The following is a 15,622-nucleotide window of genomic DNA, read 5'->3' on the forward strand; positions in this document are numbered from 1 at the left end:
TGACAGAGTGAGACGCTGTTTCAAAAAAAAAAAAAAAAAAAAAAAGATTTTGTGCATCATAGCATTTACCCAGGATTAGTGAACTATGCTTTCTAAAAAAAAAAAAAAAAAGTAAAATTTCTTCCTGAGGTATTAATCAGTATTTCATTCATTGAGTAGATAATTCTCAATCACTTTTTAGGTGATAAGTACTCTTCCCAGCACTAAAAATACAAAGTTGAACCAAACAGACATGGTCCTTGGCTTTCTGGAGCTTCTATTCCAGTAGAAGGAGACAGTCAAGATCATTTCAGTGTTAAATGCAATAAAGGAAAAAAAGAAACGGTGTCTAGGGGAGAATTTTCTGGGGATTACTGGAGTTACGGTGGTCTGAGAAGGACCTTGACAAGCTAATTCCTAAAGAATGAGAAACATTCAGACAGTAAAGAGCCAGGAGAGTGTTTTAGCAGAGGGAAATGAAAATGCAGAGGTCTTTAAAGGGGATCGTATAATAGTTAAAGAACCAAAAGAGAGCATTGTGTGTAGTACTGAGCAAGGAGAGAATGAATGAGGTAAATTGGAAAGATACGCAGAGCTCAGATTATGTAGCTCCATGTAGGCCATGGTCACAGTCCCAGGTTGAATTCTCAGGAAGTGGTTTCTCTCCGACGGAAATTAGCATGTGAGGCAAATTAGGGAGTGCTGTTAGGATCCACTTTGGAAGGTGGTGATGACGCAGGGTGGGGCAAAGGGAGAGGAGGAGCTGCACTGTAGTCCAACCAAGTGTCAGCAACTCCTTGGGAGCTCTGGATCTGGGATGGCTCTTTCGGGTTGTCCCAAGTCATATTGCAATGGTGGTTACTGGATATAGGCCGCTCCTGAGAGGAAGTGTGATTTTGGGGGAAGCAGTTTTCCTCAGCCAAGACAATCCATCAGGAAGTCTGATACCTGAGAGCTGACTTGGCAGCATTCCCAGCAGTGAGTGAAGTAAGTCCTTCATTCCTGGAGGGAGATGGGGGCATGTGGATATTATTTCAAGCACAATGGGGAGCCACTGCAGAGTTCTGGAAATGAAGCCTTGTAGTCTGATTTACATTTTTGTATGGTTACTCTGCCTGTTTTTGAAGAATGGACGATACAGAATACAGGGTTAGAAGGGAAATGAAGTGTAATATTGGTGTAAAAGCAAGAGATTCAGTCAAATTTGGCCCATATTATTTTTATCTTCTTGATCAAAAGTTATAAAATTTGGAAAAATCAAGGGAAACAATTTTTATTCAGACTTAGTGATATCAGTAGTAATAAGAGGACTAATATAATTGAATTGAATGTTTCTTTGCTCATTCTGTCCTGAGAATCGTTGAAATGAGAAATTATCTACAGCTATGGTTTTAGTGAATGCATGAATGTGTGTGTGTGTGTGTGTGTTGTGGATGTGTGTTCATAAGAGAGAGAGAGTTTTAATTCTTTTTCTCTTCTTTATAATGCTAACCTAAATTTTTGTCTTTCAAGTTTTTTCCCTGCAAATGTCCGCATTTTGGCATCTAACTTCAGAGACCCAGGATGGGTCACATATGATAGATCCTTATAAAGAACCATTAGACTCCCTTCTTGGAAAGAATATCAGAGTTTGTGCTAGTCTCACCATGAGAGGTAAATGCTTACCGGCTGATTAATCTATTGATAAAAGTGGTGGTAGATGTGGCTACACGACCGCTGCGCAGAAGCACGAGGGAAATCTTCATGGTAATGGGATAGGTCTACATCTTGATCGTAATGCTGTCTGCACAGATCTATATGTGTGATAACTTGGTATAGAACTATCCATATAAATTGTACATGTATCAATGGCCTGGTTTTGATATTGTTCTATAGTTATGCAAATGTAACCACTGGGAGAAACTCGGTGATGAGTACATAAGACCTCTTTGTAACTATCTTTCAAACTTCTTGAGAAACTATAATTATTTTAAAATAAAATGTTAAAAAACTTTCTTTTCTGCATGACAAAAATGCTAGGCATGCCACTGTACACTCGTCTTGGATCATTGTACCCACTATGATGACTTAAACTATTGCAGGCACATTGCAGACCCAAGAATCTTTATTTTAGTCAGACATGCTCCCTGAGTTCCAGACTACATAACTCTCAGGCTGTCCCATGGGTACCTCAAATTCAAGATGTCCAATGTGCATTCTCCCAAACCACAAAATAAATTTCATCTTAAAAATAATATTGGAGATATATATATATATATATATAATTTTCTCAAAATACTTTTAAAGTCTTATTTAATGCTCACAATGTCCTTCCTAATTGGTTAGCAGAAATACTATTATCCTAATCTAAGAGTTAAAGAAATCAAAGAGAGTTGTTAAGTGACTTGTCTAAGGACTCTGGTTAATATAGCAGAAGAGTAAATATTAAACCCACATATCTTGATTTATATTCCTGTACTTTTTTCAAAATACTGTTATTGCCATCTCAAGTCAAATGCTAGTGCCTCTTTAATATATTATAACACATGCAAGTAACTTAAAAGTAGTGTGTTAATACTTTTTTTCTAAAATACCTGGTTCTCTAAAGAAACTCACATAAAGTAGGTCTATATTTTTGGGCATTTTAAATGGGGCACTGAATGTAATATTTCTCGTCAGTCATTCAGCCTATGATTACTCTCATTTTTGACTCTGTTTCTTTGTGTTTTAATTCTGGATGATAGGTGCATTTAATATGATAGGATATGGTATGAAGCTTTTTGCTTTCTTAGGGGTTTAAGACCAATAGAAAAAAATTAACCTTCCTATAGAGGAAAAAATTCTGGAATACAAAGTCTCTGACATCTGTTTCCCTCGTTTATTTGGATCTTTTAAGATTAGCTTATCTCTTCTTGGCTCCTGGAGTCTTAAATTGAAAACACTGCTTTGATTTATGTGTGTCACTATGATTTGCACACTGTTAAAATGAATATCAGATGGTTTTACATTTTTGCAAAGGCAATAGCTCAAACAGGTAAACTTTATCTTATGATCTGAAAACCAAGATGTTGAGACATGGATATCAAAGAATATTGCTTAATTGATTTAAATATCTTAATATTTTAAAGACTTGGCCTTAACAAAAATTAATTTAAATTATGTTGTACATTATAATATGTATATCCAGCACACACTTATTAAGTATCTGGACACAGACAGGAAACTAAGAAAGGCCTTTCACCAAGGAAGTTAGGCAAAGCTACAGATAAATTCCATTTTAAAGAGAAGCAGATGACTGGTGGAAAAGGCACCACCAAAGAGAAAGATATACTTGGATTGTATGAACTATGAAATGGACTTTGCAACAGCAAGAAACCCTCAAGAGAGAAACAATAATCAAATAAACACTAACCATTAAGTAAAATGCCTAGAAAAACTCTTGTAAGATGTTTTCACAGGAAATTCAAACATGGTAAAGCATAAGGAAATCCACAGAGGTTGCTAGTAAGTCTTGATTTGCAAACTTATTCATGTTTCTTTCAGATGAATGACATGATGACAAAGTCAGAAGACACAAGAACCGAATTGTCCCTTAATCCACTGTTCCAATAGCATATGTGCTCCTGCCTCACTTGACTAGTGAATAGTAGATTAAATTGATTTCAGCCAACCATTACTTTTATTTAATGAATGTCACATCTGAGGTCAGGATGCCATATGTGTGTGTATTGCAGCGGGTAGCTGTAAAATGGCATTGATGTAAGTTTTGTTGTTGCACCCCTAGGTGGTAAATACCCAAAGTATCATTGAATCCTAAGATTTTATGTTTGCTTGTTTCATGCTACACACAAACCTAAATTAGTGAACATGAAACATTGCAGGAAGGTCTTTCTAAACAACATAGTGAAACTTGTGGCTCCACTAACTCTTCAACTCAACAATTTGCAGCTCTTTGAACTAAACCTTATAATTTGTGTGTGTTATTACCCACTAGAGATATGAGGCTTGTTGATGTGAAATACATACTTTCCACTCAGATTGTAAGGCCTTGAGACTGTGTCATGGCATAACTAGATTTAATCATTGAGAGGCCTTAATGACTATCCTTTCTCTTCCTTCAAAGCCAGTCCAGTTAAATTTTTGTATAGTGGTGGTGGTGAGAGTAGAACAAAGCAAAAAGGGAAAGGTACAGGAGGGAGGAAGAAGTAGCCACATTCTTAGCCTTACAGTTTTACTCAAAAGTTTCTAGAAATAGAAGAAGGTTTGAGCATACTACTCTGTAAAGGGGATGGAATGAAAAGAAAGAGGCCACGTGGCTCTAATAAAGTCATCTGGTGGGATACCTGTTCCTCACACGTTTCTTCTGTTCCTGTGCCTACCACATGCCTGTCTGTGTGTGACTGCGTGGTGACTCTGTTCTAAACAAGGGTATGGAGCTAAGAGGAATCTAGGATATGAACATTTCTCACTTTCGAATAATTTCAGTCTTGAAAAACAGGCTACAAATTTGACTCTGGTACTTTACTTTGAATTTTCTGATTTAAGGCAAACATATTTTTTTCTTATGATACAGAAAATAAGAGAACAGAAAGATAAATCGAGGCCAAAAGAGCAAAACAAACAAACAAAAATCCCGAAACAGCAAAGCCACTAACATTTGTAAGTATCTTCATAATTATGTAGGGAAGTATCACTTGAAAATCTATATGGATTTTTCAATAAAAACAAGAGCAGGCTGGGCACGGTGGCTCACGCCTGTAATTCCAGCACTTTGGGAGGTTGAGGCGGGCAGATCACCTGAGGTCAGGAATTCAAGACCAGCCTGACCAACATGGAGAAACCCCATCTCTACTAAAAATACAAAATTAGCCGGGCGTGGTGGAACAAGCCTATAATCCCAGTTACTCGGGAAGCTGAGGCAGGAGAATAGCTTGAACCTGGCAGGCAGAGTTTGCAGTGAGCAAAGATCGTGCCATTGCATTCCAGCTTGAGCAACAAGAGCAAAACTCCATCTCAAAACAAAACAAAACAAAACAAAACAAAACAAAATGAGAGCAAAACAATTATGATTCCCGTTGAAGCTGGTTAATATGCACATACGGGTTAGCTTCATGAAAAATATAATTTGAACATTACAGACTACAGGATGATAACATTTTGTTACATCATCTGGATTTTATTTTTCAGGATGGGTGAATAATAATAAACTTAAAATAATAACAAAGCTTGCAGTAACATTACATTTGTTTTTTAGCTTATTTTTGGTGATGTATTGATTAATGCATGTACACAAGAGAAAAATGATAAAAGCTTAAGGAAATTTTTTTCTAGCAGCATTAATTCAGCATTATGACTATATGATACTAGTAGACAGATGAAAATAAAGTTTTTAAAAAATCAAATTTGAATAAAACAAAGACATTTTGATATTTTTGTTCCAATTTTGTCATATTTACTATTATCACTTATAACCTGAAAGCAAAATTCAGTAGTATTCCTGTTTTTCTGCTTCCGGAATGGACTATTATTTTGAGTTCTATAATTTCAAAATTAATTTGATTTTAAAATTGAGCTAGTATTTTGTCCTAAATGTTTTTAACATTGTGACATCAAATACCTACGAATAAGCTTCAAAATCTATTAATTTAATATGGTTAATATAAATCACACCAAATATTGCTGTTAAAATGAAAAGACTACACTGTGGACATTTTTTGATACCCAACTCTTTGCTTTGTATGTTTGTTTTGTATATTTTCAATTATCTCATAATTCACTTGCATGGTTTATACTTATTTGCATTTTATTTAAATCTCTTGGCACAGTGTTGATTTTGCTTTTGTAAGTGAGTTTTTCTGGCATCATTGTAATAAACTTTTACAAGTAGGTATTACAATAATTTCTTTCATACTATCAGTGCTGTACATTTTATTCCTCGCCATCAATATCAGAAGTTACTAAGAGAGAGGGTTGAAAATGAGTTGTCTGAATATTATTTCAAGTTACGTGGAATACACCCTACTCTCATTTTTGACATATAATAGTACAACTAAAATGATACAATGTTTGACTTTTTATACTGTTGCACAAAACACTGAAATGCAGTAAGCAGTGGCACAATCTTCATTTTAAGGAAATAATAGACGATTTTCTGACCATCTATTTGAATTTAAGCAATGTAGAGTGAGAAGGCAGTGAATCTTTGTTTATATTTAAAGTGCTACAATGATTAAAAAAGTATGGGGAAGGGCATAGATTTGAAGCAAATACGTTATCTGACGATACCTATTTTAATACAGCCTACTTTCCATGGTATTAGGAAAAGTATAATAAAAAGAAAGAGTGATTTGAAAGGCCTCTGATCAAATCCTCTCTGAATTATTCCATGAAACACTTGAAAAACACAATTATTGTTTAGATGTTAGGCAGGCCTGAACTGAATTACTGCGTTAGTACTCAATCTCTTTGAATATCATTATTTTCCAAAAATATGTGAAAGTAGGGATAGATAGAAATTAATTGACTGAACATTTAATCATCTACACTGAATGGAGACAAATAATGTTCTTGAGGGTTGGGAGAGTAAAGAAATTGTTCAACTTCCTTTTTTCACCCATGATGATTTAGAACAACTAATGGGAAGAGATATTTTACATGAGAATCTCTGATTCTGGGAGGATTAGTCTCCAAGCTACAATTCAATAAATATTTCTGAGGCAAATGTTAATCTTGAGTATTCAAACCAGCTCAAGAGAATTAATATCAATTCAGCCTCTGTTCATACCTTAAACTATGACCCAGATTGATGAATTTGAATCTCATTTCTCACAGAAAGAGCACCTTTTAAAAAATGTAATGCCTGTGGAAGAAAATGGATTAAAAGAGACCCTATTGCTATTCCCATTCCTTTACCAGACTATGTCTTTTATTACAAATAGCTCAGAAATAACATTGTGATAAAATTCACACACACACACACAAACACACACAGAGAGACACGTCTAGAGCCTGAAAATACTTTCATTTTTCTTTTTAAAAGGTAATAAAACCTAATTACATGAAAATAATAATATTAACAGCATTCGTACAATACAGTAGTTCCTCTTTTATCCTCGAGTTTGCTTTCTGCAGTTTGTTACCCGTGGTCAACCAATGTCCAAAAATATATAATGGGAAATTCCAGAAATAAACAAGGCATATAAGATGTAAATTCAGTGCCATTCTGAGTAGTGTGATGAAATCTCAAACTGTCCTGCACCTTTCTGCCTGCAATTTGAATCATCCCTTTGTCCAATGTATGCACAATGTATTATTCACTCTCTGCTCATTGGTCACCAACACTGTCTGCTCCTGACATCCAGTGACATCCTCATGGCTTAGTGATGTGGGATCACCTGAAGCAGACAATCCGTCTTCTGATATAGCATCAGAAGCTCAATAGTAGCCTAATGTTATGTCACAATGCCTCCCTTTATCTCATCACATAGGCATTTTATTGTTTCACATCATCAAAAGAAGAAGAGTGAGTACAGTAAAATGAGATGTTTTGAGAAAGAGGTCATGTTCACATAACTTTTAGTGTAGTATAATTATTCTATTTTGCTATTAGTTATTGTTAATCTCTTAATGTGCCCAACTTATAAATTAAACTTTATCACAGGTATATATGTATAAGGAAAACCATAGTATATGTAGGGTTTGGTACTACTCGTGGTTTCAGGGTAGTAATTTTGTGTAGAAGGAGGGGGTACACTGAGGGGAAATCTTAGAACATATCCCCCACAGATAAAGGGAAATGACTATCGACAGTAGTTTACTAATCATTACTGTTTATTTGATTTTATTCTTACAATTGAATTTCATGCATACTTTATTTTTCATCACTAATATCAGGGGCTATTGATAAAATTCATTCTCTTAATAGTAGCCACGAATTCTAAAATATAAAGTTTATGTGATACGTGACTATTTCAATTCATAGGTTTGGAAACTGGGACTATGAAATATGAGGCAACTTTCCAAGGCCACTTTTGCATCAAGTACTATAGTGACATTAGGCTGGGCCTTCTTAAGTCACAGTTGTTTTCTTGCCTCCTGTCATGCTATAGTGTGGAGTTCTCCTTACTATAGCATGACAGGAAGCAAGAGATCTATATTTATGGAGATCTCCAGATGTCAGTAGATAACACGTATGCCTATACTTACATCCAAAACCCTGTCTCCAAAACAATCTCAGATGAGATTCTCATGAGAACACAATTTGTTTGGAGAAATTAGCATAGGAATATAAGTTAAAATAAACATTTAAAAACTGTATTTTTATTTTATTTTTAAATAAAAATCATTTTACTGTTAGATCTATTTTCAACATTAGAAGTATACACAAATGTATAGAAGAATTCTAGTAACATAAATTTTATGAAGACCTTTAATTGTCTTTATGAGGATTACAAGTATCCTGTGATTTATTTAACCAGTAACTCTGTATTTAAGTAAAAACTTGTTTATTTTCAAATGGAGAGGTTAATATCACCTTTATTTTTTATTCTGATTTTCATGTATATTGGCCTAAGGTAAAATTACATCTACACAGAAAGTAAGATTTAATGACTAATTCATATAAATAATTAAATAATTTTGCATCAGGAGCTACATCATTAGTTTTAAACAACTGTTCAAGAATCATAAAGCCATTGAAATCAAAGCCAGAGCGGTTTGTGTGATCATTCCTGTTTTTGTCATGTTACTCAATAGTAGATGCCAAAAGTTCCTGGAATGTTTATTAGCCAAATAACTAGAGAAATAATATAATCATTTTAAAACCCAATGTCAATTATTATTCAAAAAAATGTTATTCCGCACCCAATTATATTCTGATTCACTTTGCCAAAATCCTTAAGGGTCAAATAGTCATTCTAGAAGGATGACTGAAATTACAGTAGAGCATTTAGCAAGGCTTTGTTGATGCATGAATGGATGAATGAAATGAAAGAACAAATGAATGAAAGGACCCCTGGTAAGTTTCCTAACACTTTTTAGTTCCATCCTGCATAAAGAGATGGAAGTAAACATATTGAATGAAGCTTCTAGTATGAAATCAACACAACTTTCCTTTCACCAGAAAGAATAGGGCAGACTGGAAAATAGCATAATTTTTGAAAAATGAGTAACTCTAACTAAAATTCATTTGTATTTTACTTCTTCCAAGTGTTCCTGGGAATCTATATAATGAGCATACCTTGGTCTCTTGTGGGATTCTGCCAATAGTTTAACTTCACCTACCCCTCAAAAGATAACACCTGCATGCTGCCCAGTTACGGAATCAATTAATGAGAGCATTTCACATTGTGATGCAGAGAAACATGGCAGGTCCTATATGGAAAATATCAGTGTGCATATATCATTTTAAAGTTACATGTTTTGCTTTACTCTAAATTCCTTCCTGGTAACTTCAGCTAGGCTCTTTTTTTGGGCTTGTCCCTTCCATTATACAACTATATAAGTTCTTGCAGCAACCAGCGCCCAATAACTTGGAGTCATAGTCATTCACAACAGTTCAGGACTAGCTATATAATTTGTCAGTCCCAGATTGCATGCTACCTGGAGAGAGGAAACGGAAGTGTTTATATAGGAACTCCAGTCCATGACAGAATGAGGGCTTCTCCCAGAATAAGGGCTGCTCCCAGGAGCGTTAATTCCTTGACTGTTCTGATCTGCCATGTTTCTGGAGGTGAGAGAACATCCTGAGGCCGAGAAGTGCAGTATCTGGCAGTTAAAGGTTGGTCTGTGTGCATTCCAGTGTTGAGGGCAAGGGACCTCTGATGGGGCACAGATATATTGCCCACTGGGCCCAGAGTCAAGCCTCCTACATGGAAAATGTTGAGCTGGTGATCACACAGAACTTTCTCTGTTCCCCTAACTTTCTCCTTACCAGAATTCACAGAGACACACTGGAGTCAGACTAGAGGTATGGGGGATTGTTTGGTGTATACACAGCTCCTACCAGTTCTTCAAATCAATCCCGCTCAGTTACCTTTATCCAGTTTGGTCAGCTTTCCTGGACTTCTTACCTATACAGGAAAATATGTATAGGTATCTGAACACAAATAATGAGCTAGATTCAAGTTTTCTCCTCCAGGATACCTCTAGGGATGTGACTGTAAACTGTGCATTACTTTCCCTAAGCCTTTCACGACTATTGAGCATCTGGAACTTTAGGTAGGGGTGTGATTTATGCAAAATATCTAAAATGCTTTTGATAAGCAATGTGATAAATCTATGTATTCGAGGTACCATTTACTTTCTCTTCCTAACAGAAGAGTAACAGAATTCTGAGTTGACTTGGTGTAGCCATGTGCCTAGCTAAAAGACTGTATTTCCTGGTCTCATTTGCAGCTAGGTGTGATCATGAAACAAAATTATGATTAATGAAATAGAAGTGCAAGTACTTCTTGGGACTTCCCAGATGACATTTTAAAATAAATAGTGTGTTATCCTCTCCCTCCCTTTCTCTTTTTTACCTTGCTAGAACATAGAATAATTGGAACACTAAATGTAATCTTGGGCCAGGTGTTGACCTTAAGAATGCAAGAAGTATTCTGTGGCTGAAAAACAGACAGAGAGGAAACTAAGATGTCAACTATACTATAAAGTCAGTTTACCAGTCTTAGACCATCTTTCTTAGGAATTATTTTTATATAAGAAAGAAATTAATGTTTGACTTGCTTTTGCCACTATTATGTTTCCTACTATATGTAGTTGAGCATATTTTTAACTAATATGGAAGATATTATCTATACTTCCACACCAACCTACCCAGGTCTAATCTCTACCTAGCTACCATGTTGTTATACAAAATTTCCATAATACTATTTTGTATTCTGATTTTCATTTCATGGTCCTGTTATCTCACAAATAGTTTTCTTTAATTGTTATTTTTAATGTTTTTCACAAGTTTTCTTGATCATCATTTTTTAACGTATATATATAAAGTCATCTGACAAATTGGTGACTTTCTAATTTATTGAACTGTTACCCCAATGTTGGACACAAAGTTGTTTCCATTCTCTCATAGTTATAGATAATACTGTTAATATCTATAACAATAAGTATATCTATAAGAATAAATTATTATGCACAGATTTGTGCATATTAGGCTCAATTTTATTTTTGTTGATAACTTCTCTCTAATGAAAATGCCATGAGTAGAAAATTTTGGAGGCTGCCCTTTATATTGTCATTTTAAGTCACCCAATCTCTCTTGTCCTCTCCTTTCCATTTCAGGGTCACATTTCTCTTTAGATTACACATGTCATCTTGTGATGCTGCTCTGGTCAGCTGATTTCTCCTTGCCTCATTCCAACTTCTATTGTCAGAAAATTCTTCAATATTACCACATTTTTTCACAACAATATGCTAAGGAAGATCAATTATCTATACAAGGCTTTGGTTTTAAATTTATATTACTTCATTGGATCAATCTTAAGTATCTTTGAGGAGCACTCATACATAGACCGGTTTCATCTGCTGATTGCATAAGGAAAGTAAGATTTTGAATATCTTCAACTTCAATTAATGTCACTTAAATCACTGAGCTGGAATGGAGTTGAAATGGGTCACCTAGACCAGCAGTTCTCACATCTGGCTGCTCATTGACACCAACGGTTGAGTTTTGTAAAGTTACCAGTTCCTTAATCACATCACAAACCTACTGAATCCAATTTTCAGGGGAAAGAGTGAGAAAAAGTGAATGTTAGGAAATCACATTACTAAAAGCATCGCAAGGTGATGGTGATGGATAGTGGACTTTGGGAATCACTGGAAGACACAAAAAAATTACTCACATACCAGTTGGTTTCCTTTGTGTTAAAAAATAATATTCTTTTTATTCTTCTCTTTCTTTGCAGTTCTACTGTCATCATGCCAGATCAGATTTTCATTGGCACTTACCTGGATTATTAAACAACTTCCTAACTGGTTTCCTTTGGTCCTTCCTCCACTTGGCCTTTAGCTACTGTGGTATCACAAGGCTCAAGTGCTAGACTTCTACTCTTCTTTAAACTGTCTCCCTGCGAGATCATACCCACTTATACACAGATGACATACACATTTCTTTATTCAATCCAAATCTCTCAATTGAGTTTAAAATACAGCTTTACAATTGACATTTGATATCCCCTGTTGAACGTCTTGAAATTCAATGTAACCAAAGTGTTATCACCATCTTCTCTCCAACTTCCTCCATATTTTTAATTTAAAAATTGACACATAATAATTGTACGTATTTAAGGTACACAGAGGTACATAATGATGTTGTGATACATTCAATGTCAGTAATCAAATCAGGAAAATTAATATATCCATCATCTGAAATATTGATCATTTCTTTGTATTGGGAACATTCAATATCCATCTAGTTATTAAATGTATATATTATCATTAACTATACTTATCCTTCAGTGCTATAGAACAGCAGTCCCCAACCTTTTTGGCATAAAGGACCAGTTCCAGTGAAGACGATTTTTCCATGGATGGTGTGTGTGTGGTGGGAGGGTAGGGTTTAGGGATATCAGGTGCATTACATTCATTGTGCATTTTATTTCTACTATTATTACATTGTAATATATAATGAGATAACTATACATCTTACCATAATGCAGAATCAGTGGGAGCCCTGAGCTTGTTTTACTGCAACTAGACGGTCCCATCTGGGGGTGACAGAAGATAGTGACAAATCATTAGACATTAGATTCTCATAAGGAGCACACAACCTAGATCCCTCGCATGCACAGTTCACAATAGGGTTTGCACTCCTAGGGGAATCTAGTGTGGCTGCTGATCTGATAGGAGGTGGAGCTTAGGCGGTAATGTGAGCTATGGGGAATGGTTGTAAATACCGATGAAGCTTCGCTCACTCACCTACCGCTCACCTCCTGCTGTGTGACCTGCTTCCTAACAGGCCACAGACCAATAGCAGTCTGTGGCCGGGGGATTGGGGACCCTTGCTATAGAACACTAGAACTTATTTCTCCTACCTAGCTGTAACTTTGTATCCTTTAACAAATCTCTCCATTTATTCCCACTTTCCCTTACCTTTCCCAGCTTCTGGTATGCTCTGTTCTCGTTTTTACTTCTATGAGATCAACTTTCTTTTTAGCTTCCACATAAGGGTGTATATTTGGAGTCGAAGTTTCTGTTCCTGGTTTATTTCATTTAACATAATGCCCTCCATTTCCATTTAACATAATGCCTTCCATCCATCCATGTTGCTGCAAATGACATGATGGTATTCCTTTTTTTGGTAATCTGTTGTGCTTATATACATTTTCTAATGCAGCTAATAAAGCATCATATTGGTCGTAAATATCAATAGTTCTTCTTCTTCTTCTTCTTTTTTTTTTTTTTTTTTTTGAGACGGAGTCTTGTTGTGTCACCCAGACTGGAGTGCAGTGGCATGATCTCAGCTCACTGCAAGCTCCGCCTCCCGGGTTTAAGCCATTCTGCTGCCTCAGCCTCCCCAGCAGCTGGGACTACAGGCGTACACCACCATGCCTGGCTAATTTTTTTGTATTTTTAGTAGAGATGAGATTTCATCGTGTTAGCCAGGATGGTCTTGATCTCCTGACCTCGTGATCAGCCCGCCTCCGCCTCCCAAAGTGCTGGGATTACAGGCGTGAGCCACCGCTCCCGGCTGTAAACACCAATACTTCTGAGAATATGTCTGAGAAATATTTTTGATATTTTAAATTATACCTATTTCCAAAAATGGAAAATATTCTATAAAGGTCCTATGATTAAGTAGGTGAATAATTTCATTACCAATTGAAGGGATTGGCAAAAAATTGTACCATGACTTTTCAGATTATCAGAAGAAAGGTCTATTAGTGTGCTGATTCTAATAATAGACATTCATTCATTCACTGAGAATACTGTCCTAGGCTATGGGGATACAACAATGAACCAGATTCACGGATTGTATGCTGTCACGGAGCTCATGTTTCAGTTAAGGAGATGTAAAATTCATAGACAAAAATTGGATGAATTCATTTTAGATTCCTTATTGATTACCTAGAATTCCATGTCCTAGGAAATAATTTAAACTAAAAAAATGTGGGTTTGAATCCAGGGTCACAACTTACTTGGACTTATTACTTGATTGCACAAATCTTAGTTTCCCCATCTATGCTATGGGTTTCTTTGGAGGAATAAAGGATCTAATGTTCTTAGCAGAGTACCTGTCACTTAGGAAGCCCCAGAAATTATGTTAACTAAAATAATAGCAATGATAATAATAGACAATTATTGTCAATAATATTATTAATTATATTATTGTTCTTGTGAATACATTATTTATCATTATTATCATTATCATCTTTGGCAGATCCTGGCTCTAGGAGTTTGAGCAATATCGTTTGTGAGTCACCTTCCATTTTCACACACTCCGAACTTTTCACTGTTTCTCAAAGTGTTCTCTGGACATGAAGTCATGCATTGCTAATAATTTCTTAGACGTACGGTGACAAGTGCTCTTTCATGTGACATTCATTGCCTCCTTCTGGTATATTTATAAAGATCCTGTTTTTAGATGGTAAAAACATGGTTCAGAAAGATTTAATATCTTACTCAAGGTCATATAGCAAATGCCACAAACTTTGTCCTGTATTATTCTAAACATGACAGGTAATTTTGACTTCAGTCTTTTTCCTAGAGGTGGGGTAGTCCTAAGTAGAAAAGAGGAGTAAGTCATTTAAAAAAAAAAATGAGGCCGAGTGCAGTGGCTCGCACCTATAATCCCAGCACTTTTGGAGGCTGAGGCAGGCAGATCACTTGAGGTCAGGAGTTCAAGACTAGCTTGGCTAACATGATGAAACGCCTTCTCTACAGAAAAATACAAAAGTTAGCTGGGTGTAGTGGCTGGTGACTGTAATCCCAGCTACTCAGGAGAGTGAGGCAGGAGAATCACTTGAACCTGGAAGGCAGAGGTTGACAGTGATCCAAGATCACACCACTGCACTCCAGCCTGGGCGACAGAGTGAGACTCCCTCTCAAAAAAAAAAAAAAAAAAAAAAAGTGAATACAAATATCCTCATGAGAATGGATTAATAGCCTTGCTATTTATAGGTCTCCCTATTGTTAAATGCACACACAACTAGAAAGTTGAGACTATGAAACACACAGCAAAAATAGCAATTTAATACATCTCCTACCTCAGATATCTTGAGTATTTCACTGTAAGAGCTTTTCTTTTCTTTTTGGTATATCTTGTATATTTGTTTTGTTAATTATTTCAATTTTTACGGATGCCTATTTTTATGAAAGTATTCAAATTATGGCTCTGTCAGTCAGAGTGAGCTTGTAGAGGTTGTACTTAAGAAGAACTAATATGGAAAATTTTTCTAGTCTATACTTCCCAAAGCATCTCTATTTCCCCTCTGAATCAGTGGCTGATCTGATTAGAGAAGATAGAGTTGGGTGGAGGAGGAAGACAGCTTGTGCAGCAGGAACAGTGAATTTGCTCCTTTAATATACCTTTCACCTCACTTTTCTTTTGCCTCTAAAATAAAAGACAAGCATTACTTTCTAAGGCAATTTGCAACTAGGAGTTTCCAGGTGACACTGTTTTGCCCAGAGTCTGCTGATGGGTTCTTTCCCTACTCTTTTCTTT

At 35.8% G+C, this 15,622-nt stretch overlaps 1 long non-coding RNA gene across 3 annotated transcripts in view; it reads left to right on the forward strand.

Annotated features, from left to right (window-relative positions):
* The first annotated feature begins 809 nt into the window (after window positions 1–809).
* Window positions 810–15,622, forward strand: part of LOC135970388 (uncharacterized) — a 32,804-nt gene continuing 17,991 nt past the window's right edge. For all 3 annotated transcript variants that reach the window (XR_012434350.1, XR_010586065.1, XR_012434351.1), the window contains exon 1: window positions 810–966. This is a non-coding gene — a long non-coding RNA (uncharacterized lncRNA). The remainder of the gene's footprint in view (window positions 967–15,622) is intronic.

This window comes from Macaca fascicularis, chromosome 4 (assembly GCF_037993035.2).
Source record: "Macaca fascicularis isolate 582-1 chromosome 4, T2T-MFA8v1.1".
NCBI classification, from domain to species: domain Eukaryota; kingdom Metazoa; phylum Chordata; class Mammalia; order Primates; family Cercopithecidae; genus Macaca; species Macaca fascicularis.